The sequence below is a fragment of the Onychostruthus taczanowskii genome, unplaced genomic scaffold (assembly GCF_017590055.1).
Source record: "Onychostruthus taczanowskii isolate IOZ18803 unplaced genomic scaffold, ASM1759005v1 scaffold12, whole genome shotgun sequence".
NCBI lineage: Eukaryota > Metazoa > Chordata > Aves > Passeriformes > Passeridae > Onychostruthus > Onychostruthus taczanowskii.
Window position 1 is genome coordinate 11,700,018 of NW_024498351.1, and position 27,962 is coordinate 11,727,979.

The window sequence follows — 27,962 nt, forward strand, 5'->3', positions numbered from 1 at the left end:
ACGAAGCCAGGGCTGTTATCACCTCTCCTTAGCCCTTTAAGTGCAGCAGGCTCTTTGGTGTCTCTCGCTGAATGCCGCTTTGTTAATTGCGACGGTAAACAGGACACAGCGCTGACCATCGCCGTGTTTTGCTCAGGCGGCACTTACCACAAAACCGCTGGATTTAGGAAAGGAGCCTGAGTCCAGGGGGAGTCACACACGAAGGAGGGTTCGTAGAAGTACTCAGCATTTCCTGGACTTGCTTCTATCATTTAAAATGTATTGCATACCTTGAAGTGAATGTAATGGCTGGCTTAATTGGAGATAACTTCACTGAAGTGGCCGTAGTTACCATTTATGTCAGCAGTGAATGTGCCCTTTAATGCTGTGCCCCTCAGGTATGGCTGTTCAACATAGGAAAAACCTGACAACATTCATTACCGGTGAAATAAATGTTGTGAATTATACGTATGATTAGGTACCATTTTCCCCTCATTTTGGATATGTGAGCATTATTTCTCTGAAAGCATCGTAAGATTTTACACATTATATTTAATGGCAAACACATTTTTGGTTTTGTGAAGCACCACATGCTTTTTGAGGCCAGTAGAAGTGCCCACAGAGAAGAGGATGGAAAGAGCTGGGAAAGAGATGCAAGCAATAAAATATTAAAAATATTCTGGCAAAACCAGAACATGGAAAATCTGAAAAAATCCACCCTAATCAATTCTTGTTACACCCTATGCAGAATGGTAAAAATACAGATTTTTATTTTACTTTGTTCCCTTTTGATTCTTTTCCTTTTTTTATTCTTTCTCTCTCTCTCCCCAAATATTTCATCTTACCTTTCAAGTCTGTCATTATATTTCTTTCTAAACAAATCTAGAAAGAGAAAAAGGAGCTAGTTCCTGCTTGAGGTCAGTGGGAACTTTGCCATTGACTTTAAATAGGTCCAGAAGAGGGCCCAACAGAGCATGTTATAGCTTCCTTTATTTATCTTAGGTTTTATTTTGAGCAATGTGTCTTTTGTATGACTGCATTATTTCCACAGTGAACACCACAATGATGGACTCATATACATTATTATATACACACGTACTGAACAAAGCGGTTCTGATAGTTATGCTCTTTTAAACAAGAGTAAAAGACAGCTATGAAAATACAGCACAAGGATGCTTTTTTGGTGCAGATTCAGTACAGCATTAGTGTTCTCCATAAGTTTTTGAATGGTGCTACTCCACACCAATTGTCAAAAAATCTGTTGATTACTGAGAAACAGCTGATTAAAAAGAATTAATGCTTTAGTCTAAGAAACCAGGCCCGAAGTTCATTAGGTTTTGTAAATTATGCCCATAGCTGATCTGTTCTTCCTGAGAGAAATGGTAGAATGAATCACTGTTCTCCAACTGGAATACAGCAGGAACTGTACTGAAATGTTTGAGCTTAATATCTCTAGGCTAATGGGCCAAGGATAACAATACAAAGTTTGGCAGAAATCTGGCTGATAACTGGGGATATCAGCTATGGAGTGTGGTGGCCATTTGTTATACAAGATTCAGATGAACAAATGATAGAAGGGACTATTTCAGTTTTTTGTTGATGGCAGTTGTGAACCTTGGGTACTTTGTAAAGCTGTCTCTGAGGAATCCCCAAAGGGCCATCTCATGTATAGAGATAATTTATCTCAATTACAAATGCACTGTATTCAAACCGTACCAATGTACATGCAATGTACAATACAACTGTACAATGTAAATACAAGAAAGAAATGAAGATGGTTTTGCTGTAAAAGTGGCTGCTGCTATGAATTGTAATCAACAGCCCCTCTTTGTCTTGTCAAAAAATAAGGTAGACTCCCAGCTGGATAAAATCTTCAGGTCACAGAGGTCTGGCAATGAGGATGGATCAAAGGCATATTTTTCTCTCACAGTCATTATGAGAGATTCTCTGGATCAGCTGTTCTTAGGACAGACTAGCCTGAAAGTGCAGCACCTCTTTCACCCAAGTGAAAAGGGCCAGCTGAACTGTGAGGGTGTGTTGCAGGAACCAGAAAATATCATTGTTGTGTCCATTCCCTTCTGCTAGCTGAAGTTAAAAATCAATTTTCCTACCAGTTAATGTAGTTATTTTACTTGTAGGGTGGCTTTGATGCTGCTGGGTTTGTATTCCACAATATGTTACAGCAGCTGTCTGGAGAACATATAACATATTTACTTCTGGTTGTCACGGAAGGCACAACAGAAGCATTTATGGAAACCCATGGGTGAGGAGAGGCCACAGAGCTTCCAGCAACTGAAGTCCTGCTCTCTGAACAGAGGCACACAGATAGTGCCCTAGAAGCAGGGTGAAATACCAGCTCATGGCAACATACACAGTGGGATTGGTGTTTGCACCCAGAAAACATTTCTGAGGATGAAAGAAACCTGTAGTCATTAGTTACCATAAACATATACTGTTGGCAACCAGTTGTCACTCTAGCAACTTCAAGAGAAGAAACAACTGCTTGCTGAATGAGCAGCCCTGGCTGCAGTATAGCAGTCTAGTATATTTGTTGCACTGGAGCTGAGTAAGAAATTTTATAAATATAATCTATTTTTTTTAATTGATAAATTTCCCACAAGCCAACATGGCTAATCTACAGTATATTTGCTTTCCCAGGTATTTGCTGAAAGCTTTCTGAGAACATATCTTCAGTGCTCATAATAAATTTGCCTGCACATATAGCTTTCCAGTGTTTTTTTATGTATTTGGGGCAGAGGAAATAAATCTCTAAGGATTTGGATCTTATAAAAATATATAATGTGGAAATGTAGATGTTCTTGCACCAGCTCTGGTGTCTGTTTTTTCAAGCTTTCCTACAATTAAACGGAATATTCATGGAAAATAGGTTAAGAAAGGGTGTCAATAGCAGTGTAATAAATCCAGTATTTTATTCAAGTGATTATCCAGGAACAGTTTTGGGCCACTTTCCCAATTCTTATTAAAAATAATATAAAAAAGAGAGAAAGAAGTCCTCTCATCCTTTTATGAGTTATGCCACTTTAGAAGTCGCTATATTCCATTACACAGTCCTCCACCCACTTGTTTGCCCAAATAGAGTTTGCTACTAGATGGAACCAGAGCAGCTGCCTTGCCCCAGAACAGCTGCTGGTGCTCTATATTTGCAGCTTCCTCTTGCTCTCTGATACTCCATAAAACTGTTTATACTCCCTGTAAAAGTATTTTCACTCTGTTTGCTTAGTGACCATGCACCACAAATATTCTCTTTACCACTAACAATATGAAATGAAAATGTTTGCAAAACTTTATTTAGTGCCAGTACCTAACAAACTATAGAAATGCTCTGAAGTGAAAGTGTGTATGCAATATGTGTATGCATGTATGAATGAAGTATTTACTTAATTTTTCGGTGCAGCAGAGAGGTGGTGATGTACTTTTACTAGCACTACTCCAAGACTGCATGCATTTGGTGTCTAGTGCCTGGTTTTATAACTCTTTGAACCTTATTTATGGTCTGTGGAAGAACTGAACTAAGTTAACTATTTTTGCAGCTTTTTTTGGAGCCTTGGCCATATCTATTCAAGATCATATGTTTATGCCACATCAATGCAAATTTGGGTTTTTTTTGTACCTCAGATCAGGTATTTGAGCTAGTTTGTCCTGCACTGCTTTGATACTACCCATCATAAACCATCTGCACTTTTGTTCCTGCATTGCTGTAACCTGATGTGTTCTGAAAGAGGAATTGTCCCAGAGCTTTTATTAAGGTGACACATTGGAAAATATTTTATTCTATTTAGGAAGGCAATTGTTTGCCTTAGAAGGAACTCAGCTTAGTAAGAGGGAATCATAGTGCTTTTTAATTCATTGAGTTAATTGCTGCTACCCCAAGAGTCAGAGGTAGGCTTGTTTGCTCTTCTGTTTGCAGCTGGCTTTTCTTTCTCAGATGATACACAGGGTGGCTGGGCAACACTTGGTAGCTTTCATCCATTCCTTTGCTACTTTCATTTGGTATCTCACACACAGCATGTATCTCCAATGCCAAATCCTCTTTATCAAGCCCACAAAAACAGGCTGTGATGTGTTGCCAGCAGGAACAAAGTGCAATGGGGTAAAGTCTTGGAAGGGAAAGCTTTGCTTCTTCACAGAAAGTGCTCATACCCAATAGCAGCAGGATTTGCTCTCTAGCTGATCTGCTTTCAATGCAAGGCAGGATTTAGGCAGAACCACCACAGTACCCCATTTCTCTGAACTTCAGGGACTGAGAAATGAATACTTTACCTCTTGTTTTGGGTATCTTTAAAACATGCAGTTTGGCTTAGAATATTTATTGCTTTTCTTGTGATTCTGAAATCCATGACTATTGTCAGCATAGTAAATGTATTTGTTTTATGCCTAAACTTTGTTCCCAGGGTGTGTGTGTTATAGAGATTCTTTAGTTCAGTTCTTTTTACTAACATATAAGTGAATAATAATATGATGGATTCCATATTTTTATACATTCCAATTATCTTGTAAAAGGGATTTTTTTCTATTATTATTTTTTTCTGTTTAATAATTTGTTTTACACTGCAAACCAAGGGCATAACTCAGAAGCCTTCAGCTAGATGTAGTGTTTCAGTTCCTTTCCTGCTCTCATCAAGCGCAGGAATCAGCACTACATGGAGACAGACAGGAAAAATTTTATTTCAAAAATACATCTCTGTTTCCTCCTGCATTACAAGAGTCTCACACTCAAACATTTAAAGACCTTTATCTTTCACAGCAACTAAGGGTCAGTCTATAGAGGAACCAAAATTGTTGCATGCCACCACTAACAGTACTGCCAGAAGCACTGCCAGAACATATGTTTTCTTAACAACACAGTTAATACATGAACCCAGATAATAAAAAACTATATTCTGACAGATGACTTCGGGCTAAAAGAGTTTGCAACAAGACAGTATACTTTCTTTCCCCCTGGGATCTCTGTAGCTTACTTGTTCTGAAAATTGAGTTTTGTGGTGTGGAGACTTTTGAGCCTTCAAAAATCTTTCAAAATGCTCATGAAACTTGCCTCAATATCTCTTTGATGATAAACATCTTCCATGTAAAACAATATTTCTTCTCAGTATCTCTTGACAGTGAAGAGGTTCTTTTTCTTTGGAGGATTAAAGACATTGCACCTGCTCCTCTTCCTCTTTTTATTGTGCATTAACAGATAATTTGCAATACTTTTACCTGGTAATCTTCCACAACATTCACGTTACAGCCGATACCTCTATAATTCAATTAAGATACCACAGATTGGCTTCTGTGCACTGAGGAGCAGGGTTTGTGTTTCTGTGAGTTCCTCTTTGTCTTTGGGAAAGTAGCCAGAGCTACCTCATGCACCCTAAATTTAGAGGGGCCTTTGTTTGTCCAAAGTAGTTCAGAATATCTAATACTATAAAATGTGTGGGAGAGATGGTTTTATCTTTTAAGCATCCTTATCCATAGCTTCAGGAATAACTAACGTTTCCTTTAAATCTGTAGACTGCATATGTTTTAGATTAGTTTCATTTGTGTTTTTGTAGGTTTTATGAGTTTTTTTAAAATAATTTTCCTGTTTTCTGAGTAAATTATATGAAACATCTGCCCTAAATTTAATCTATCAAGCTCATAAAGGGAAAAGGCAGACGTTTTATGAGTGATATTATAAAATTTAGATAATTATCATGTTTGTTTTAGCAGTTTCTATTTTGGTCTCTGCACTGTATTCTTCCATTAAAAGACAATTTTTATATGGTGTACTGGTCAAGGAGAACAGCCAGTGATCCCATAAAAAGTACATTTAATAGTCGTCCTGTTAATCAGCAATATTCTATGTATTTTTAACAGAACTATATTCATTGTGTAAGCATAAACCTAATCTCAAACTTGTTATATGGTTCTCAGATTAAAAAAGGAAGAAAAGTCTCTGTGTAGACAGGATATAATTCCTGCAGCCTTCACTAGCTGTCCAACTTATGCAAGTTCAAATAAGATATATAAAGTATGTCTGGAGCAATGGATGCAAGATGGACTTGTGGTACCCTTTTCCTCTGCCATCTGCATCAGTTCAGTGAAGTTTTGCCATCCTGTATCTACCATATGTACAAATCTTTCTAATGGAAGGTGGAAAATTATTCTAGGGGGACATCATCGTGTGCATGTTTGTCCTTATCTCCTTTACTCAGCATCTGCCACTGTCTGCTGTCAAAGACAGTATCCTGTGCTAGTGTAAACCTCTGGTATGCCCTGATGTGGTTATCCTTGCTGCTCATGTGCTTATTCTTGCCCCTTTTTTGGGTTTTTTTGGTGTTTTTTTTTCCTTTTATTCTAAAGCAGCTACTTCTACTAGCTTTGCAGGATAGAACCAAACACATGATCAAAACCGGATGACAGAAGTATCTTACTTAAGAGAAGATGCTGATGGCTTAGCTTCAAAAAAAAAAAAAAAAGTGTCAATAAAAAAGTCACTGCAGCTCTCTTCCTTGTAGTCCTCCATGAGAATACTCACAAAAAAACCATATTGGAGCTGTAAGTAATCTTCTCAGAACTGGATCACAGCCTTTCAAAGCTCATATGGATTCACAATATTTTGACTATGTTGGTGAGGCCTCACCTCTCCTGGGCAGTTTTTGCTCCATCTCATCTTATTCTTTATTCCATTCTTTAAACTCTTTGAAGTGAGGTATAACTTGCTATTGCTCTTCTAGTTCACATATTTTCTTTCCTGATTTCCACAGTACTTTCCTCAGCAAGTGCATGCTCAGCTTGTCTCTTGGGACTTCGTGCAGCCCAGGAGGTCCAATGTGTCTAGTTAGAGTAAGATCTGTGCTGGCTTAGTGGGAAAGGCTGATCCTTTCTGGCTTCAAAATTTTTTGCATGCTCTGTAAAAAATGAAAAAGTGATTGAAAATAAAATGCCCCATAGAAATGTAACAATTTTTTTTGTTATTTTTTATTTTTGCTTAGCAATGTGAAATCAGTGTATTTTTCTGAGGGTTATTTATGCTTCAGAGGAGCTGAGAGGGGAAGGCAAGAGAAGCATGCGTGTTATTTTTCAGTGTAGAGAGTCTGAATTTTTCTCCCCCCACTATATATCAGTGGATAGAGAATTCATTCATTTGGAACTTACTAAGTGGTGCCAGAAGGCAACTGAAAATAGTAGCAGTGCTAAAAGCTCAGCTGTATGAATGATATGCAGTTTATGCCCAGAATCTATTATAGATTGTTGGAACTTCAGGGTTTAAAAGACAGATTTTTCAGAATTTCTGTTGATCCAAAGTCTATGCCAACAAGGCTCCAAGGTCACTAGTTAAAATTCAAATTCTCCCTTATGGGTAGAATATGCTATAGCATGCATTTGTAGTATCTGTTCTCATACTAGAAGGTAGGAATAACTTAGTTACTCTCTGAAAATATCTGACTATCTTTTCTTGCTTTCTGTTTGAGGATTCTTGATTTCCACAGTCATCCATGGTAGAGTTTTACTGAAATATTTTTTCACATTTTTCTGACCACTCATTATGCTAAATTTAGGGTTTTCTTAGCTTCTTTTTGTTGTCTTTGCTGTTATTCCTGGTTAAACACAAAACTTTTCCTTCCTGATCAGTAGTTTAAATGGGATAAGCACTGCAGACCAAACAGAGAGATCTGTGACCCCACCTGTATTTCAGGCTCTCACTGCAGGCCAGTACCACAGCTTCTGGGGGAATTTAAACAAGCCCAGGATGCCCGTGAGAGGCACTGCAGCTCTCCCTGCTCTCCACAGCGCAGTGAGGCTGTGGGCTGAGTAACACTAGCAGGAAAATGGAGCTGCCTGCTTTAGGATGTTGTTGTGATACGGCACGAAATGATGACACAGACCCTGCTGCCCTCGAGGGGAACAAAAAGGAAGAAGAAGAAGAACTTTATTTTCTGACTCCAACATTTATAGTTTTCCAAAGGTGACAGTGGATTGGAGGGTGACAGTGCCACCTCTCCAATGCCACTGGACAGACCAAGGGTCCATCAATTCTCTCCACCTCCATGAAAGAATGCAAAACATAGGTTATTTACAGAACTGTGTGTGAGAAAGTTTGTTGAAAGAATGCAAACATCAGAAGGCTTAACAAAGTCTTACAAAATCAGGGCGACAGGATGTGGCCACTTGCAATTTTAATTGCAATAATTTCTGGTAGCTGGCTTTGATATTTATCTTTTCTAGGCCAGGGTCTATGACCAGTCATTTAAACTTTAATTTTTAACTAAGCTGTACTGCTGTGTTGGTGTGGCCTGCTTCCAAGAACGCCATAATTCCTGTGAAATCAGTGGGTTTTCCAGTTCTTCCCAATGAAAAAGTCATGCTTGCCTGTAATCCCTTGTTGGGAGTAGGAGCACTAACTGAATTGAATATGAATAATAGCAAGGGGCATTTTTACCTCAGAAGCTAGGGAAGGAAAGGGAGTTTAAGTGACGGGAGACGTTGGGGCTTCTGTTTTGTTGCAGTGTGAGTGGAGCCAGAGGGCAAATTCTTCCCTCCTGCTCAGTCTCATTATTCTGCCCTCTGTATATCCCACCAGCCCACTGACATCCAGAGTAGAGAAGGGAAAAACACACTTCTGGGACCTAGCAGGAGAGCTGACTGCGTCTCCCTATTCTCCTGTATATGTGAATCCGGCATACGCCAAAGCAAAGTGCAAAATTAAAATATTTTTTCCTTTATATGTTTTCCATAATACCATTACTTTGAGAATTCAAAATGCCAGAAGGGATTGCCAGTGTTTCATCTGGTTAGCTTACATGCTGATTGATGACTTTGATAATATGTGTAGTTTAATGATATTTACGCTGTCTGTCCATCTGGTATATTAAAAGAATGTTGAGAAAACAGTAGACGTGCTAAAATCCTATGGTAACAGCTCATACATTAGTGGTGTTTTGTTGTGAACAAAGTAATTTTTCAGCCGAGTCATAAAGTAGCATAAAAACAAGTGTGGCACTGTTTGCTTCAATGAGGCTGTTGCCATGTGACCACCATTCATCTGACATAATTTCTGACATAGCTTTCCTTAGTATGATATCTGATTAAGGCTCCCAGCCCTGGTGGAGCCAGACTAAGTAGTCTGAGTGAGGTGGCTGAGGAAAGTTAATGTGTCAATGTTGCTACTGGGTGAGAGCTGCTCCAAGTTTCCTTTGGAGAATGAGGATAGAAATGGCTGACGATCTTTCTAACAGGAAGCTTCCAAAAATATTTGAAGATCTCGTAGTAATTAAAGATGTGCTGAGCTCCAAAGGGAGATGTAATCAGTTCAGGAAAACATAAAGATACCCTTTCTGTGTGAGGAAATGCAAATATCGAGAAGAATTTAAAAAAGAAAAAAAAATGCTAAGAAAAGAAATTAATCACACATTTGCAGAAACTAATTAAATGTCTGTGCAGCTTGTGAATATATTTCTGGCTTGTACATGTAAATAAACAATACTCCTTTTTTAGGTCTAAATTTCTCTCTAATTAAAAAAATATACATAAGGCTTGAGGTATTCTTGTTCCCTTAGGAAAAGATAGTTTTCAACAGGTTCAGTGAAAAGTAATTTGCAATGTTCATCTGAGATGGGATAAATTCCACTATTTCTGCTTTGGCTTTTGAAATCCACAAACATTATCACTGTATCTAGTAATCTGGAAAACATACTGACTAGCCTGCTCTTTTTTGAAACCATATAGACTAGCCTGAAAAAAATATTGTCATTTTCTTTACAAAGGAATTAATGGATTGATGAAATATTTCTTTTTTTTGTAATTCCATTTCTTAAGTCTGTTGTTAATCTGTGTCCCAATTTTGGTTTTGAATAAGGGAATTATGCTAATATTCTTCAATTTTTCCTTTTAAAAATAGAATATGGTAGTTTTTTTTCTATGCACAGATGCCTTAATTCTTGATGTATTTATTATACTTTGAAGTGCCGTGGGACTAAGACCCAACTTAGACTGGTATGGGATTCAGATCCACAACGAAGACCTCCAGAGTGCTTGAAGAATTACCTTCTCATACCTGAGGCTCAAGTGATTTGGGAACATTTACATTGTCGGGATGACAGGGAAACATAAACCAAATAAGTTTCAGTGGGAAGTATGATTCCCTGTGTCTAGATCGTCTTGGGAAAAGGATTTAGGTCAAAAAGAAGAATTAAGTGTTTGATATTGGAAAGAGGCAACACTCCTCAAAGAGTAGGTTACATATATTTTAACAAGCACTTTTAGGTCGTGGAAATCTTTCATTCTGATGCTAAATGGCAGTCTGACCCAGAGTATCTAGGTACTGACTCTGTCTAGATGACCAAAAGTCAGCAGTTCAGGAGAAGTACTGCATTCACATGGCACTTTTTCTTAAAAGCACAGCTGTTGGCACCATCAAGGGATACAGGCCATTGCAAATTCAAAAGGGAAAAACTCAAAGGATATGGCTTCTTGTGAAAATTTTCAGATGAGTCTTATTTTTTCTTGTACAAATATACCTGAAGAAAAATAGAGCCTATTTCCAAGAAATATGGAAATATTCTTGGTATGGGTTACTCACCCACATTCAAAACCTTTAATAGTCTAAATTCTGTATCATTTGGCTTGTGGCCAGCCAATGGGAAATGCTAAGATTTCATGGGGGATTAAATTGGTGCAATTTAAACATTAATTCTCCAATAAAACCAGTGAAATTAATGGACAGACTTATAGTTTATTTTTGCAAGAAAAATGTAGTAGTCTGCCCTATCTTCATATAGTTTGCAAAAAAATTAATAAAATGTATTTGTTTCTACTCAAAGGAATAATGATAAAATGGCTTTGAAATTGTTAGAAAAATGCTGGCTATTAATGTACTACACCCTTTTAAATGACTGATCATATACATTTAGTCTTCTTTTCCTTTAATTAGAATGTGTTGTAATGTGATAGATCCATTTGACATTAGACTCAGCAACACATTACTTAGATGAAATCACACTTAAGAGTACTGCAGACTGGATCTGAGTAGCTCAGCTGATAAGGCACTAGTTTGTCATCTACGAGACAACAGTTCAAGACTTCTCTGATTTCTTAAGTCAAATTAATTTAGTTATGTCAGCTATGCTGCCATAAGATGATAATCCAAGCTGCATGGATGCCAGGCATACTATTACCTTCTTTGGCTAGATTGAAACTGTGTCAGAAACACTGGGGGTAGCTAGAATTCATTGCAGGTGTGGTGAGAAAAACAGAACACATGAATTTCAATAATTCTAAAATAACTGTCAATATACAATTGCTCCTTTGATTCAACTGGACTATGTTTTTTTATTTCCTGTAAGACCCAGAGTGAAACATGCAAAACCCACCTGCACTCTGGTTGGACCTAGGATCTATCTATTAAGTTTACTTAAAATAAGCCCTCAACAATCTCACTGGAATGCCCACGTTGCTGCCTTCTCTGTGCAGGGCTCTAGCATGCATTATTATCATGACTCAGCAGAGGAATTGGTCACTCTGTGTATTTCTATTCTCAACCCACAAGATGCAAACCATTCCTCTGAAGTTACACAGTCTCCACTGAAAAACTCTCTCTTCTAGGGTGCCTATTTCCTCCATGGATTTCCACTGTGACAGTAAACCTTTACAGGAGAGATACGAGGATAACAGAGCCTAAATGCTTACAGAGAAAACACAAACATTCTTGGGCAAAAGTGACTCACTCAGTGAGAGATAAAGGGGCTGGAATTTTCCTAAGGAAATGTCTTATTAACTTATGTTTTATGTCTGTATCTCTGTCAGAAAAAAAAACTGTCATTCCCTCTTCTTCAATAACTTCAATTTCAGCCAAAATTTTGTAGAGGGAGAAAAGATGAAAGTAACCCTCCAGTTTTGTCAAAATATGTGGCTGGGTAGAGAGACAAAGTATTTTATCAATCCCACTGACCAAAAAAAAAAAAAAAAAAAACCAAAAAAAAAAAAACCCAAAAAACCACCAACAACTCAGCATGAACGTTCAGAATATCCACTTATGAAAGTATTGCTCTGAAGATTCTGCAACATATATACCCACTGTACTTCTAGCACTGTGCATAGATTTCCATCCCAAAATAAATCTGCTGTTTTGTGAATGTCTGTGAGAGAGCATGTTGACAGAAATCAGCATAAAAGAAGAATGAAATAATTCTGATAGTTCAATGAACTGCCCAAATTTATATAATGTTGCAGAAACCTGGAAACATTGACACCATTCAGAAATCTTAAATCTGAAAGTAATGATGCTAAAATAACATCCCTCTCTATTTTAGTGCCAAGAGAAGGTATTTAAGCTTGTTGCAAAAGATTAGGATATCAGAGACAGAAGGAGAGGTGCAAATAAAAGTTTGGAAGTTGTATTGACTGTAGAGATTCCATCAGTTTAGTGTAATTCAAGCAAGGCAACTGATAGCTCAGCTTGAAGATAACTGATCTCCTGAAATTGTGCCACTGTCATGCTGTTTCCAAGAGACATTGTTTGCTGTGGAGGTATGTAATTGAATTTCTTATTCACTATTAATAAATATCCTTTACATTAGTCTTCTCATGCAACTTTTATATCCCTATCTAAATTATAAGATTTACTGAGCTGGTAGCATATCTTCAGCTTTTGCAACAGTCTCAGTGATGATCAAATTTCTCAGGAATGATTGTCCACAGTCCTTCAGAGCTTGTAAAACTTTTACATTTATCATAGAGCAAATAATCTGGTAAGCAGCCAAGCCTTCATTTTCCATCAAAGAATACTAAAAAGAATCCAATTCCTGGAATCTGATGCAAATGTGTTTTCCGTGAACTGCTATGTATCCATGCACGGTTTAGAATACTACATCAGAGAAGTTATTTAATGAGTAAAATATTGTTGTTCTCCCCCTCCCTCCATTAGAATTCTACATATCAAGTTTTCCAAGACACATATGCTCTTTTTAATGACTGGAAATAGTTTCCTAGTGATTAAATTCTGCTTAGCTCTAGTAGACTCTTCCAGAACTTTTATAAGCCAGCATAATGTATGCATCTGATGATAGGCTATAAACATTCATTTTTAGGTCACTAAAAGCAATGCTTGGAAAACTGAGCTGTCCATAACCAACTTTGTTTAACAGCTCGTGTGATAATCATTCCTAAAATTATATCTTGTGACTCAATAAAGACATTTGGCAGTGCATAAGTGCTGTCCAGCTGTCCAAGACGTCCAGTTACTTAGAACTGCGATGTCTAAAGTTGCATTTCCACAATACTTCTGAGTCATGAAGGGTTTTTTTTGCCTTGAAGTTCAGTAGGTTGCTTGAAATCAAGATGCAACTTCTTGAAGATTTGAAAAGCAAAAATCAACTATGTCATGTGAAGGTTGTGTTTTCATGCTGGCAGGGATTTTTGGTTTCTATACTTTTCAATAACTTCCAGACACAAACATTTGGGTAAATTTTTAGTGTGAAGCAGAAGGCAAGTGTCTGGCACTTTACATCTCAGAAGCTTCAGGACATAACTGGTATCTGTACATGCAGGTGATTTGGATAAAGTTCAGCTTGGCCAAAGACAAACAGTGATGGGGACAAGGTACCATCTCCAGTGCAACTTCTGTGGCGAGGCAATCTCATTTATTTTTTCAATCACACAATTTTTTATTAGCATGTGAAGTTATCGGCTCTGCTGCATGCAGGACATGGAATGTGGTGCTGTTCCTGTCAGCATCTTCTGTGCTCTTTGGTGTCTCACTTCACAATACGTACTGAAAAGTTGGGTGGTGCTGCAAAATTAGGCATCTGCCCTTCATACACAGACTGGCAAAGGTTCAACCTTCCTAAGCCATCTTCCCACAGCTGCTGACAGGGAACACAAATTTGTATGTTGTGTGAGACTTTCTTTCCTGGTCCCCCATGACTTTATTTAACAAGTTGAAGCATTTGCTATAAAACCACCTTGTTTGCATGGTTTCCAATTGTTCCTAATGTCAAGAGGACATGACCCAGCACAGTGCAAGACATCTTAGCATGGATATCTTTGGGCTCTGTATCACCTTCCATCGCTCCCACAACAATTTACGTATTCACCTCTGTAGTGATTAGAAGAAAGTTCTGGGACTTCGTGAGACAGGGATGGCACAGGAATTGCGCATTTATTCTGCAGCCTGAGAAGCCAACCTTGCCCAGGTTCCCTGCCATTCATCAGAGTTCACATCTCTGTGCCTGGTGTGTGCCCTTCACCAGCTTTTCGTTTCAGTAACTCCTGCATGTATGCCAAGAATCCTGTGGATCAATGACACCCCAGTTTCCATCTTTTACAGAATTAGGATGTTCATCTCCCCCATTTTTTATTCTGGTGGCCAAGTTGCTTGTTCTTCTGGCATCTTGACTCTGGATCCCTTCACTTATAAATTTTTTCCTGTTTTCCATTGATTCTTCCTGCTCTGTTCTCTGGGTTCTTGCATTTTTTCCATGTTTCCAAATCCACTTTTTCATTACTTCCTCTTTACCCCACATCCGCTGTTGCTTTGTTGCCTGCTGTTTCTGTCTTCCTGTATCGAAGCTTTTGTTTCTTCCCACAGGCTGCTCTGGAAAGCTTCTTTTATTTTTTTGGTAGACTCTCAGCCATTATCTGCTCACATATAAGATTGATTTGCTGCCTTTGAGGTATGCAGGCAGTAGAAAGTAGCAATAGTAGAATTAAGCAGTCTGGAGAGCATGGCTAATCCCCAAGCAAGGTTTTTCTTGTGTTTTCAATTGCATGAAAATCAAAGCATCTGCATCTATGAGTTTCTGGAACCCTTTGGCACAGCTGAGCCACTCCTTGATTGCCATCTTATAAAAAGAGAAGCTGGGGCTAGTGCTGGATTTTCCTTTACCATGCCACTCAAAAGCTGATGGCATGATCAGGGAGAGAGAGAAAAAGAAACTAACTGCTATGGAAGCTTTGTGGAAGTTTCTTGAATGTTGTATAATTTTCTTATATGATCAGTGGAAAGGTTTTTTGCAAACTTTTAGTCATAAGCACAGACTCCGTTAAAATATGCAGGTTCTCAAACGCCAAATCAGAATGGTTCATAGTTACTTACTGGCATTTTGAAGTTCTTTAAATTTGGTACTTTGAACCTCCAAAGAAAGGAACCATGCAAGTAAAGGTTTAAAAAAACCCAGCAACAAAGCCCAAAGTGAAATCCTGGAGTTAACATTTGGTTTTCAACATTACTACTTCTAGTTCTTTGGAATATCTTGGCATTGTAGTACAGTTTTCCCATATTTCAGATTCTGCATGGATCATCTCAACCTCTATTTCATTGTACAACAGTTTAAATCCAGCTGACACCTTGAATTTCAAAACTAAATAAAGTAGATCTGGAAAATATTCAGAGAAGTGGGGACAGGATTGTATCAGTGCAAAGAAAAACCTGCTTTGAACAAAAAAATAAAAAGCATTTAGGGAGAGAAATAGAATGGGGGAGGCAGAACATGAAAGAGACCAATAAGCTTGTGACTAGCATGGAGAAGTTAAAAAGACATTAAATTGTTTGTTATTTCTCTGAATATTGCAACTAAGGATCATCAAAGCAAACAGAGAAGAAGTTCTTAGTGCAGATGAGATCAGCTGAGAACTCATTACCAAAGAATGTAACAAATGCCAAAAAAAGTTTGTGGTTTGTGGAGAAGTTTGACATATTAATGAAGCAACTATTTGGTGTGACTATACATATAGAAATAATTTCTTAACCAATCTCTAAATTAAAAAAAAAAATAGCAGATTCTGAATTTATCTTCATTTTCAGAGGATTTTAAGGTGTCCCACTCTTGGGAGCCAAGTGTCCTATAGGGACTATAAATAGTGTACGTAGTACTATATTCTTGTAATTGCTCATGTCACAGAATTTTCTGACAGGTGATTTTTACTTGTTCTAACAAACATATAAATACTTACCAATTAAAAAAAAATTATTGTATTGCATATATTGTGATGTGGAAGCTGAAGGCAAGGAAAAAAAAGGGAACAAGAGCACTACAATTTGTACAGATTTATTATTATGCTTGAATTGATACTTCAAAAGATCTTGTTTTCTACTGGCTGTCCTTTCTTGGCTGTCATATTTCAACAACCTAGTTGAAATTTTCCATTTTATTGGCTCTTTTGAATGACAGGTATTTAACATCCATTGCCAAAGTGATGTATTTGAGAACTTTTTAAATAGAAGTGAAAATGTGGCCATGCCCCAGAAATGCAGAATACTGTTTGTGAGTAAAAGCCCAAGTTGAGAAATCTACAGATACAGCTGCTGGGAGGGTATTTCCTGTTCTAGTTCTCAAGACAGATTTGGCAAGACACAACAGTGGTAAGGAAAATAGATTGCAGGCTTTTAATCTCTGCAAGCTCTCGAAGAACTCAATCACTCAGAAAAATTGGCCCTAGAGCTCAGTGTGTACTTATTATCTATTTTACTGCTCTGTTCCATTTTGTTTTAATGAGTCCTGTTAGATAACATGAAGTCTGGTAGCAATGTTGGATTTCTTTTGAAGCAAGTTTAATTTTCATCTTGATCTTTTACATTTTGCCTGCTCTTGGCTTTAGAATATTTAGCCAAAATCTTTGTTTCTGTGTCCACTTTCTTAACAGTTTTTTTTAAGATTTGGAGAAAATTGAGAAGAAAGTGATTGCAAAAAAAATTTAACAGAGCATAATACAGAAAGGTGTACTGGGATCAAGGGAGACACCTTTTCTAACCTATCAAATTTAATACTCATATAGGTAACAAACCCAACTGTACTAATTTTTTCTTTACTAAAATATATATATCTATAGGCAGTTAACTGATTAGCCATTCTTAATTTAGTTTTTTAATAGCAAGCTAACATTTTCCTTAATGGGGAAATTTCCCTTCCTGGGGAAGACCAAAAAAAACCTAAAAAATAGGCTGCGTGTCCTTTCCTCTCTTGCAACCTATTTTGAATTTGGGCCAACATGGGCTTGGAATTTGGATGCCAGCTCAAAGTTAACTGCAGACCCCACTACTAATCTGTCCTGTGTACTTTGTCACAATCCTGAACTAGGCCTGTGTGCAGATTAGGAGAATGAAGCTGGCAGAAATTTAGGTCAAGGGATGGCAAGAAGCACTTGTAATTGTCTCCAGTGGTCATGATTAATGCTCAGAACAGCACTGAGAAGAAAGTTGCAGTGACAAGGCCAGCAGGCCCTCAAGGGGTGAACAAAGTCTCAAAATGCCTATGAGTTTTGGGAGGCAAAGGTCGTAGGAACAATATTGGGCCACTCCAAACCTATGTCATAAACTGTCAATAAAGAGCTCTTGTGCAGGGCAGGCCTCATGTTTTCTCTGCCTATGTTTGTTTTTCCCCAGCACCCCATCAATTCACAGTGCAGGGTTAATAAAAATCCACACAAGTCTCAAGGTGTTTCCTTTAAACTTCTTTGGAGGTTGTGTGGGTAGACAATAACACACATCTGACTTCATGCTCAGACCTCTAGTGGTCCATGCTCTTTTTGCAGTGCTTTTTAGCACACATTGCACATATCTGTCATGATTAAACTGTTGGGCTGCATTTTTTGGTTAAGTTTATCTGGACCAAAATTTTGCATGTAACATAAATTGTAGGGAACTGTCACAAGAAGAAGACGTGAATCATTTTGGCCACACTGCCAGCATATCTGATCAAATTTATCACTGCATGACAGAGACTCAACCCCAGGTCTGGTAAAAGAGGAGATGGAGCTCCTCTGTCTGATCTTCCTGGACCTCAATTCATTTTTATTCAACTTTTTAAAAGGATATCTATGGCCTATAATCTCATTTTGTACTCTTAAACATCTTCTGTCTGTCTTCAGATTCCATAACATTTCACAAAATTATGCTTGGGTTGAAAATTCATATTAATAGCAAGTTTGAAAGAAGAAAAGACTAATACCTTGCAATCACAGCAGCTATTAATCAAGTTTAATTGCCACCAGGTCTACTTAAAAGATAGCTGATTTACTTACACTGCATTGCACAGTGAAGGAGTATTACATGGAAAATACCAGAAAGAGACAATTATTTTAGCAGGTGCACCCTCTTTTGAGGTTGAGCTAATTTCCAATGTAATGAGATAAGTTCCCATGTTTTGTTTATTCTTTTCTCATAACAGTCTGGAAAAAGATACTCTTTTACAGGTCAGTTTTACCATGGATTTCTGTGACCATAAAAGAAATTTTATAAATAAATGACAGAAAGCCAGATTGATGCTGTTCAAATGTGGCTGGATTTTGCAACCCACTGCTTTAAGATACAGATAGAGCAACTGAAAATTATTTGATCAGTTGTCTGTCATCTCCGAAGGCTCTGTGATGTTTTATCTCCAGTTCTAGTAATTTAAAAGGTCAAATGATTATTTTAAAGAAAAAGCAGCTAAAGCAGAGTGTCAGGAAGTGAGATAAAGAAAATCCTTTTATGTTTGAAAATATAGTCTTATCTTAAAATTCACTTTTCATGTAAAAATAAGGCCAGCTCTGAAAAGAACAAACAATATTTTATTTTGTAAAGGAAGCAAATACAATTGGTGCATTTTTTTCAGTAGATTGCAAGCATGTTTTTTAATACAACTGTCAGTCCTGCACCTATCATAACAAATATGGGTTTATGTATATACATATATGTATTTTTTAAAATTTAGTTATTTTTCCATATTGAACATAATCCCAAAGCTCATATCCTGACTAATCATGAATTACCACAGTAGAATAAAGATTGGCTGAAATAACCAACAAAACACTTTGATACTTTCATGGTTTGGAATTTATCATAAATTTGCAATACACACCTGGTCAACTGAAAAGTTAAATACATGTTTACGAATTTTTTATCTTAGTTTTATTGTAATTAAGCTATCTTAAAGCCTATACTAAAGTAATTTAGTTTATTATATTAAAAAAATATAATTTTTTAATATATATTCAGGGTATTTATTGGCTGCAGAACAGTTCTTAGATGTTTCTGTGTACTAATTGCTGAAACTTCCTCTTCACCATCTTATGCACTTCGTTTCACAGAACTTCTGCAAGAGAGGAATTGGAGTCCTGGCAGAGTGACCAGAAGTGTGACACTCAGGAGAGGAAAAGGTATTTCTGTTAACATCTTGCATGAGGCTTTAATAGTAATCACCTTTAAAAAGCTTGAGGAGATCTACCTGGGATGCTTAACAGAAGTCTGCTTTTAGTATAAACAATACATGAATAAATGTAAGCCAATTAACTTGCAAACAGAGCCCCTAAAAACACCTTGCTAGATGAAGACTGACCAATAGGACTCATCTCTGATGCATCTCAAGATAACATGGTACCTTACTTGCTTTTTAACATATATCCTCATCTGAAAGCAAGGTGGTTAAATTGATATTAAAATTCTTGGAATTTTAATATCAATTCCAACAGCCCTTCAGTCTTTTCTGATTTAGCCTCATATATTCAGTCGCAACAACCCCATGCAGCACTACAGACTAGGGGAGGTAGCTGGAAAGCTCCCCAGGGGAAGGGGACTTGGGGGTACTGATTAAACTTGGGGGTGCTGTTGAACTTGATCCAGTGTGTACTACTGATGAGGCCACACCTCGAATCCTGGCTCCAGCTCTGGGCCCCTCACTTCAAAAAAGACATTGAGGGGCTGGAGTGAGTCCAGAGAAGAGCAATGAAGCTGGTGAAGGGTGTTATGAGGAGCAGCTGAGGGAGCAGGGGTTGTTTAGCCTGAGAAAAGGAGGCTCTGAGGAGTCTTATCACTCTCTACAATCACCTGAAAGGAGGCTGTAGTCAGGTGGGAGCTGGATCCTTCCCCCATGCAAAAAGAGGCAGGACGAGAGGATATAGCCTCAAGCTGTAGCAGAGCAGGTTCAGGTTGGACAGCAAGTAGAATTTCTTGATGGAAAAGGTTGTTAAACATTGGAACAATCTTTTCAGAGAGGTGGTAGAGGCACCATCCCTGGAAGAGTTCAATAAATGACTGAAAATCACACTTAGTGCCGTGGTCTAGTTAACAGTGTGGTGATCAGTCAGAGGCTGGACACAATGATCTCGGAGGTCTTTTCCAACTTATATAATTCTGTGATTCCATCATTTCACATTTTTTCAGCATCAATGTACTGAATAATGAAATATATAATATAGCAAATCTGTCAGATGAGAAGAGTCTACAGAGTTCGTGTTCATCTATATGCAGTCTGAAAGGCAGTAGCATTGAGAACTTTGAGAACTTGTGCAGCAAAATAAAGGCTCTCCAAAAATGTGTGTTTATACCCTACTGTAAAGGTGCAAATGTAGTCAAAAGTACAGAGAACTGTGCAATTCCTATTTGCACATTTATGTTTACAGATTGTTTTCTTCTAATGACTTTATATCAGTAGAAGTCATTGTATTTCTACATATCCCAAACAAACCAATTGATTTATTGGCAATGGTTGCAGTTCAATTGCTTTCATTTTACAAAATTATTCTGGAAATATTTGGTAGCATTTCACAATAAGCAATTCTGTGAATTAGAATGTTTTTTTCTGTGAAATTCTCACGTATTTTTAACGAATATATCTTCCATCAGACAAACTTTTTTTATTTATACAAGAAAAATATTTCACAGAAAAAATGCTGGACTTTTAAAAGAAGTTACTAAATGACTAATGATGAAGTAATATTATCAGACGTTATCACCACAGAATTATAAATAATCAGTAAGTGGAGAGAATTATTTGGAGTAATTTCATTGACTTGAAAAGAATTTTCTGTTAACCTTGACAGAAAATTCCATCACTAATTTTTGTTTCCTCTGGAGGAATATTTCTAGGTGAGGAAATAAGCCATGCCTTTTTAATGAATTATCTATTGCTAATTCTTCCCTCAAATCCAGTCATCAGGTCAAACTTTTATTATTGCCTGTCAAGAGCTTTAAAATGTTTTACATGTATAGGGGAAGAATTATGTTTATTAGCATCCAGCCTTCCAAACTGCCCAAGTCTACCTAATACTTAGTTGCTTCTCATTTTAGGTTAGTTAGTTTTCTACAGCAGAAAAGTGAGGCATTTTATTAAACTTCCCCAAATTACAAGTATAAAGCTCTCTCACAATGAAACAAAAAAGTGACTTTTGAACCACTGGTATTGGTAGCAATATCCTCTTTCTCCCATCAAAACATAAAAGGCAAGTTAAAGCCTTATTTCTATATAGAGTTTCTGCTTTTTGCATTAGATATACTTCATAAGATGCATAGCTGAAAGCTTTCCCTTTTTTATTCAAAATAATGTGAAAATTTCCACCTAGGTTAAATGGAATGCAATATGGTTCACAAGGTTTTGAAGTAGGGACTAGGAAAATAATTTGGCTAAAATAAAACTGACCTGAAGCTTTATGCAACAAAAGTTGCATAAAAGTTGCATTAAAAAGTTGCAAAGTTTTTAAACAAAACTTTGTAGTTTGCAAAAATGTGACTTGAAATAATCTGCAAATTTAACAAGTCATCATGGCAGGGAAATAATACAATTTTTGTCTATTCTGTAAGGCCTATACTCTTATTTTAGGGATCTTGATTTGGTTTAGATAATCATCCAGGTTTTTAGATGCTTATTTAATTCAACCTCTAAACTTTTTGAGTTTGCCCATCTCCAAATTAAAAATCCTCTCTGGGAAAGTTATCCAGATGTAAGTTCTACAAAAGCACACCTGGCAAAACAACATCTGCCTGACAATGACTTAGTGAGCCTCAGTAAAGGCTGACATATGTGCACATGCAATTGGACCTTATACCAACAAAGTGTTTTACATATTAGTGTACACTTGGGAGTCCTGAATCCTGACAGAAAAATATGATGGCTTTTACACTTTAAATTACAGTGAAGCTGTATCCACAGATGGTGCAGGTACAGCATGTGCTCTTATACAGCTGGCAGGTAAGAGGAGGTCATTTCCCTAACAGCCTCTTCCTGATTTCTAGTGTTTGCTACAATGCAGTTGCAATTTGAGATCAGCATTCTGAGTGGAGTTAGTTCCAGCTGCTGATACAATGCTGACTGAAAACTCCAGTTTCAATGAAGAGGCTTCTGTTGATGCTTACAGATGGCAAAATGTCATTTCCTCTCCTCTATTTAAGAGATCTCCCATCTCTTTCTTAAGGTATGTGGGGCACAATTTGTTGTGGTTTGGTCAGACACAGGCCTTGAGTAAGTTAGCAGAGTTTCTTTGAGATTAGTCAGCTGGAGAACTCACAGAGCCATTCTTATGTGCCAAATGGCCATGCTTTGAAGATAGGGAAAGTAAATCTTACGCAGTCAGGTTCTTGAAAACTAACAAAGGAGCTTTAATTCTGAAGGAAAAAGGACTGATACGTAGTCTGTTCTCTTGTGCTGACCTTTTTCTTATAACAAAAATTCCAGTAAATATTTATACTTGGCCAAATTCTGAGAACAGGACATGGCCCAGCTGACCACCAGCATCTAAGGGTGGAATAGAAGGACACTTATGTTCACAAGACAGAGCAGCAGTGCTGCACTTCTTGCTTGAGTGCTGCAGAAACCCTCTAAGGCAGGATTTATTAATTTTTTTTCAATGAAAAATGTAGTGGATTCCTCTGAACACCCAGCCTGACTCATGGTCCTTCTCCTTCTCAAGCTGCCTAATACCTTTATGCATTTGTGAGAGTTCTGCATTACAGAGTTCAGTCTTAGAAGACCAAACCAGTACTGCTATTAGAAGGGCAGGTCTGAACTTTTATCAAGGTATCTTCAGAGGATAAATGGGCTGAGATAAAAGTTGTCTATGAGAGCTAGGAAAACTCTCTGCCCACTTCTAGTAGGCCTAATTTAAGCCCAGAGTGCACTCATCCATTTTTAAAGTAACCCCTTCCTGCCTCTTGTTTTGGCATCTGCAGCTCATGGAAATGTTCTTCCATTTCCAGACAGAAAGGAGTGGCTGTACCATAGCATAGGATTAACCAGGAATAGTTCCACAAGCATAGTTGTATAGCCTAGTGACGAGGAAAAAATGAGCCAGAAGTGTAAGTTTACAGAATTTGCTGTAGAAAGACACTGGGTTCTGCTGGAAAAACATAATGAAAATCATTCCCCTGGTCCAAGCTGGGTTGTTTATATGTTGTCTTTAATCTCTTTTAGTTGGGCGTTAATCTGTTCATGTTCAAAGCCTACACTATACAGCTGCCTCTTCCAAACCATTTCCAATCATTTCCTTGTGTCTCAGCACCATGCTACCTCCCAGCTCACTTCTGTACTATAGACTTTTCCAAAAGCTTGTGTTGGTCAGGTGTATGGTAACATGTGACTCAAGTTTGGGCAGTGGTGTCAGCAGATCTAAGGGCTGCCAAGGTGTAAAGCTGTCTCCTTAACAAAGGCACTGCTCCTAACAGTGTGTATCACACTCATCCCCCTCTTTCTTGTATTCATGGAAGCGTCCTTTTTAGATGTTGAAAATTCTGAAATCAGATTTCTTTTCCTGGAAAGGGGTGTAAGTAGTGAGTCAACGCAGGTTAGGCTACATCTGCATTTGGAATCAAATAGCCTCTTGGGGCCTGACCTCAGAGACCAAGGCCAAATCTTTTAATGAGAACTTAGGCAGTGTCTTATAGCAACACAATTGACTTGTTGGGAGGTTTGTATAACACCTACCAAAGTAAATTTCCATAAAGTTGTGGCATTTACACACTTCAGCAGCACACCTTTTATATTTTTTTTTCTTTGAATGGGTAATTAATTCCTTGTTTTTTCACTAATAGAACAAAAGTTCTGTAAATAATTAGATTTTTATAGGTATTAGAAATAACTGAGTAACTTCAGATTAATATCCCCGTGTCAAAGATCAAATATAAATTTGACACAAGCCTAGACAAAGGACCCAGCCAAAAGTAAATCTTCTCCATTTTAGCAGAAACCTCCAAATCTGACTAGATAGCCTGAATAGACTGAAACATTGATGTCTTCTTTCATGAATAATGAAGATTTCAATGATTGTCAACACAGCTTCTGAGAAAATCTAATAATTGTTAAATCACCAGCTTTAGTGAGATAATGAAAAAGCAGTAAATATTGAGAAGAAGGTAAGACTAATGAACTGAGATTCATGTAATTCACAGGCTTTATCTTGAATTTGTTCAACCCAGAGAAAGAAAAAGTAGAGAGTGAGAATTTCAGATGTAGACTAGAAATTCTGAGTTTCTATATTGCAGCAGGGCAGGACAGTGTAGCCTAAGCTGGCTGAAAAGCACAGGGAACTTGGATAGAGCATTGTGGAACACAGGGTGAAAGGTTAGTAGAGACCTCAGTAAAGGACATTTGCCCAGCAGGAAATACCTCAGTATTTTCGGCATGTGAGTTAATTATAGTAGGGACAACTTACAAATATAGGTGGACAGAGCTAGCAGTTGGCCTTTCTCACCTATCATTGTAGAAGCCTCTGCTGAAGAAGGCTTAAAGCAGTATCTTGTAGCTCAAATGCTGCTGGGCCTACAGAGGTTTGGTCTCACTGGTCACTGACCCAGCTATTGGCACACGGGCTGAAATGCTGCTGGCTTTGGTGGTCTCAGCACTTCTTGTTGAATGGGATCAGAAGAACTTGTAAAGGACTGTGAAGCTGCTGAGTTTTTTCCAAGCTTCGAGGAAGCCAGATGAGGCATGCTGTGATTGCCCATGAGACTGGAGAATGAGAAACCTGAATTGGCTGGACAGAATGATGCCAATTAAGCATATGGGAATGTGTTCCTTGTGCTCAACTATACATTTAAATTTAAACAATTGAACATCAGTACAACATTTTGAAGAATGGATACTAGTAAATCTAGTCTCCAGAATGTTCTAATTAAAGTTATTTTAAATAGGACTTACAAAGTTTATATTTTAAAATGTTTCCTGTGTTGACTGCAAGACCTTTTTTCAGAGATTTCTTTATGGTAAACTTGAGGTTTAATCCTGTGTTTTACCTTTTGAAATAGTGTAAAACAATGGATCCCCAAGCTCTGTTTCATCAAGAAATTAAAGTGAGGTGCAGAAAAAAAGAGCTGTAATAATTGTGCATAATATAATCTCATGACTCCTCCACCATTTCTGTCATACCACAGATATTTCCGGATCCTGTCACAGCATCTTTAGAGCCATTTTCCAGCTGTTCTCAGACTTTCTCATTTCTGGAAGCCTGCCCCTCCTTCAGCTCCAACCACAAATGTCCACGCAATAGAAATCCAGTCATTCTCCAAGAGGTCAGTCAAAGAATAACTAAAGATTACCCCAGAATGTCTCTGTTATTTTTTCACTCCCATCTAAGGACCTTTAGAATCACAAAGTCAGGCATGAACTCATTACGTCAAAGCAAGACACCAACTTTTTTGTGAACTTGCCCTGATTGAATTGCGTATAAATATCTTTCCCAAAGTTGCTAAGGTCTTTAGCTCAGGCATGTCCAAGCTGCAAATCAGGATGTCAAAATACGCAAGAAAATGTTAATGTCACAACCCCCTCAAAAATAAAGGAATTAACAGGTTTTCTGTTCTCTTTAAAATTTAGGCAACTTGCTTGATGACAATCAGCAGTCCAGTCACTTTCAGGTGTCACCAGCTATCTCTTGCTGCTGCTTTACTATAGATTTGAAGTTCTATCTCCTCTTTGCTCTTTTTTGGTTGAAAAAAAACTTCCCACCATGGTGTCTAAATACTTGGGAAAGCATTTTCAAAAGACCCAAAAATATATGCGGGATGCTTCAGATTTTGTTTAAAAAGAAAAAAAAAAGGAATAAACCTTCAGAGTCCTGTTGAATATTTGTACATCTGGATATATTTGATTCCTCATGTCTTTAACCTCAATACTAGTGCACTGAACTGCACTAGTTCTTACTGGATCCTAATTTCCAATAACTTTTAGTAACTTAATATCCTAGTTCATTTTTACATATTACATATTAAGCTTACCTTCATGTTGACCACTAGAACATGCTATGTTGCTCAAATATGTACATGTAGAATGCTTGTGTGTGTACCACAAATTAAAAAAAATTGATAAAAAATTAAACTGCTAAACCCAAACTGCATTCAAATAAATAACTTACTCTACTCCCTAGTCTACCCTAGTCCATTTTTCTTTGGTTGCTTTTTTATGGTAAGAAATCTGCTTTTGCTGCAGGATTTTTAAACATTTTGCTACAGAATTTAGCTAATTAATACATAATATCAAAAAACCCTAATGCAACCCAAACCAAAACCAAAAACCCCTAACTGGTTCCTGGAAGCATTAATGTGCACTTGTTACACACAAGAATTTAGACTTGTCTGTTGCAGGGAGCATTTTAGCTTGTACGTCTCACATCTGGACTATGCCTTTGAAGAAGCAGTCTACATTTTCTTGTTTTCTAACTTATGGTTCAAGTAGTTTTGATTCTCATCCATGTAAATAGTTTTTCTGATTCTGTTCAGAGAGATGACTATTATCCATCTGAAAAGAAAATATTTCATAAACTTCTAAGATCATCATTATATGCTATTGGATAAAATAGAGGGATTGTCACAAGGGTTTAAAGCAAATTATTATCATTATCATTGTTATAGAAAGATAAAAACTAGATAGATTTCATTATGGAAGGCACAGAAAATCAATGCATTTCTCCACTATCATGTTACTGAGAAGCATACTAAATGCAGCTTATTAGGAAGTGTCATTCCTATCCCTAAACCAGAAAGACAAGAATAGAACCAAAAGGGGATACTGATAAGAAGAATTATTTTCCTATGCAATTAGCAGTGTTATTCCCTTTTGCAGGATGACTTTGTAGCCAGGAGTTCATGAAGAGTTTTTTCCCTAAGAGATTTTTTGGCCATAGAAAACATCCTGTGTAGTTTGGGCTAAAATAACAAGAGATTCGCAGCTCTGTGACTGCTGATCTTTAGCTCACTTCTGAAAATAGCATAGATATAAAAATCCCTTTTCTTCTAGATGTCTTATTTACAGCAGCCTTTTTACATCAATATTTTTTTCTCTTTCTTCTAAACATGAATACTGACCTCTAAAAGGAAAGTATTTCTAAACTAGCTAATCTAGTGGAGAGATGTTCAACGTGACAAGCTCCTTACAATATGATCAATATCTTAGCATAGAAAAAGAGAAGAGTACATAAGCAAAGTCTAGGATAAAGAGTAATATTACTGGGAGGATTACTAAAATTATAATGATATTTAGAGGTTTCATTTTGCTGCTTTTTGGGCTAAAAATTAATCTTTGTCCAAAGAGCTTGACAAATGATACTGGGGTGATGAACAGACAAGCAGATATGTGAGCAATTATGGTTGCTTGCAGAAGGTGCTTTGATTTTTTATTTGCTGTGGCAGTGTTTTTCTTTGTTTCCATGACAATAAAAAAGAAGACTGTATCTAAAAACTTGCTTTAAATTTTTTTCATTGTTTTTCCTTAACTTGTACTAAACAGGCAATGAAGGAGAGTAATGGTTATTTTCCACATGGATAATCCAGGATTAGAAAAGGTGTAGGAATACTGACCTATTGTTCATTCATTTCAAATAAATTAACTTTTTTGTATAATTCCTTACTTATTTTCATGTCTCAACTATTTGTTACATTTAACTGCTGAAACAAAATCAGTACAAGGTGTTTGTGACAAAGTGCATTTGGCAGTGTCTCAATAATACCTATTTAGAGAGGGATGAACACAGCTCCAGTCTGAATAGGTGTAGGGGAGTCCATATGTACATGCCTGAGTTGCACAAAGGATGAGCTGAATCATACAGCACTAATAGGGAAAGAACTCTCTTAATTATAAGTCTGGGAAAGCAATGCCTAATTTATATAAAAATAAATGGAAGTAGGATATTGGTGATAGTGAGCTGTGTTGAAGTCTCTCCTCACAAACCCTTCTCACCTTGGTAGCACGTCAGCCAGCCCATTTGCTCCAGTCCACGCTGAAGACTTTGGAGTATGAGAGTTTCCACTCCCAGGTTAGCCCCTA

At 37.3% G+C, this 27,962-nt stretch overlaps 1 long non-coding RNA gene across 3 annotated transcripts; it reads left to right on the forward strand.

The window, feature by feature from the left end:
• On the forward strand, positions 1-27,479 carry LOC121348457. Of its 3 annotated transcripts, XR_005954373.1 has the most exons (5): positions 1-377; positions 19,027-19,095; positions 21,947-22,125; positions 25,076-25,213; positions 25,518-27,479. It is a non-coding gene; the product is annotated as an uncharacterized LOC121348457 (long non-coding RNA). The 3 variants fall into 3 exon arrangements; XR_005954371.1 differs by having other exon boundaries at positions 25,076-27,479; XR_005954372.1 differs by having other exon boundaries at positions 1-208; positions 25,076-27,479.
• Positions 27,480-27,962: the final 483 nt, after the last annotated feature.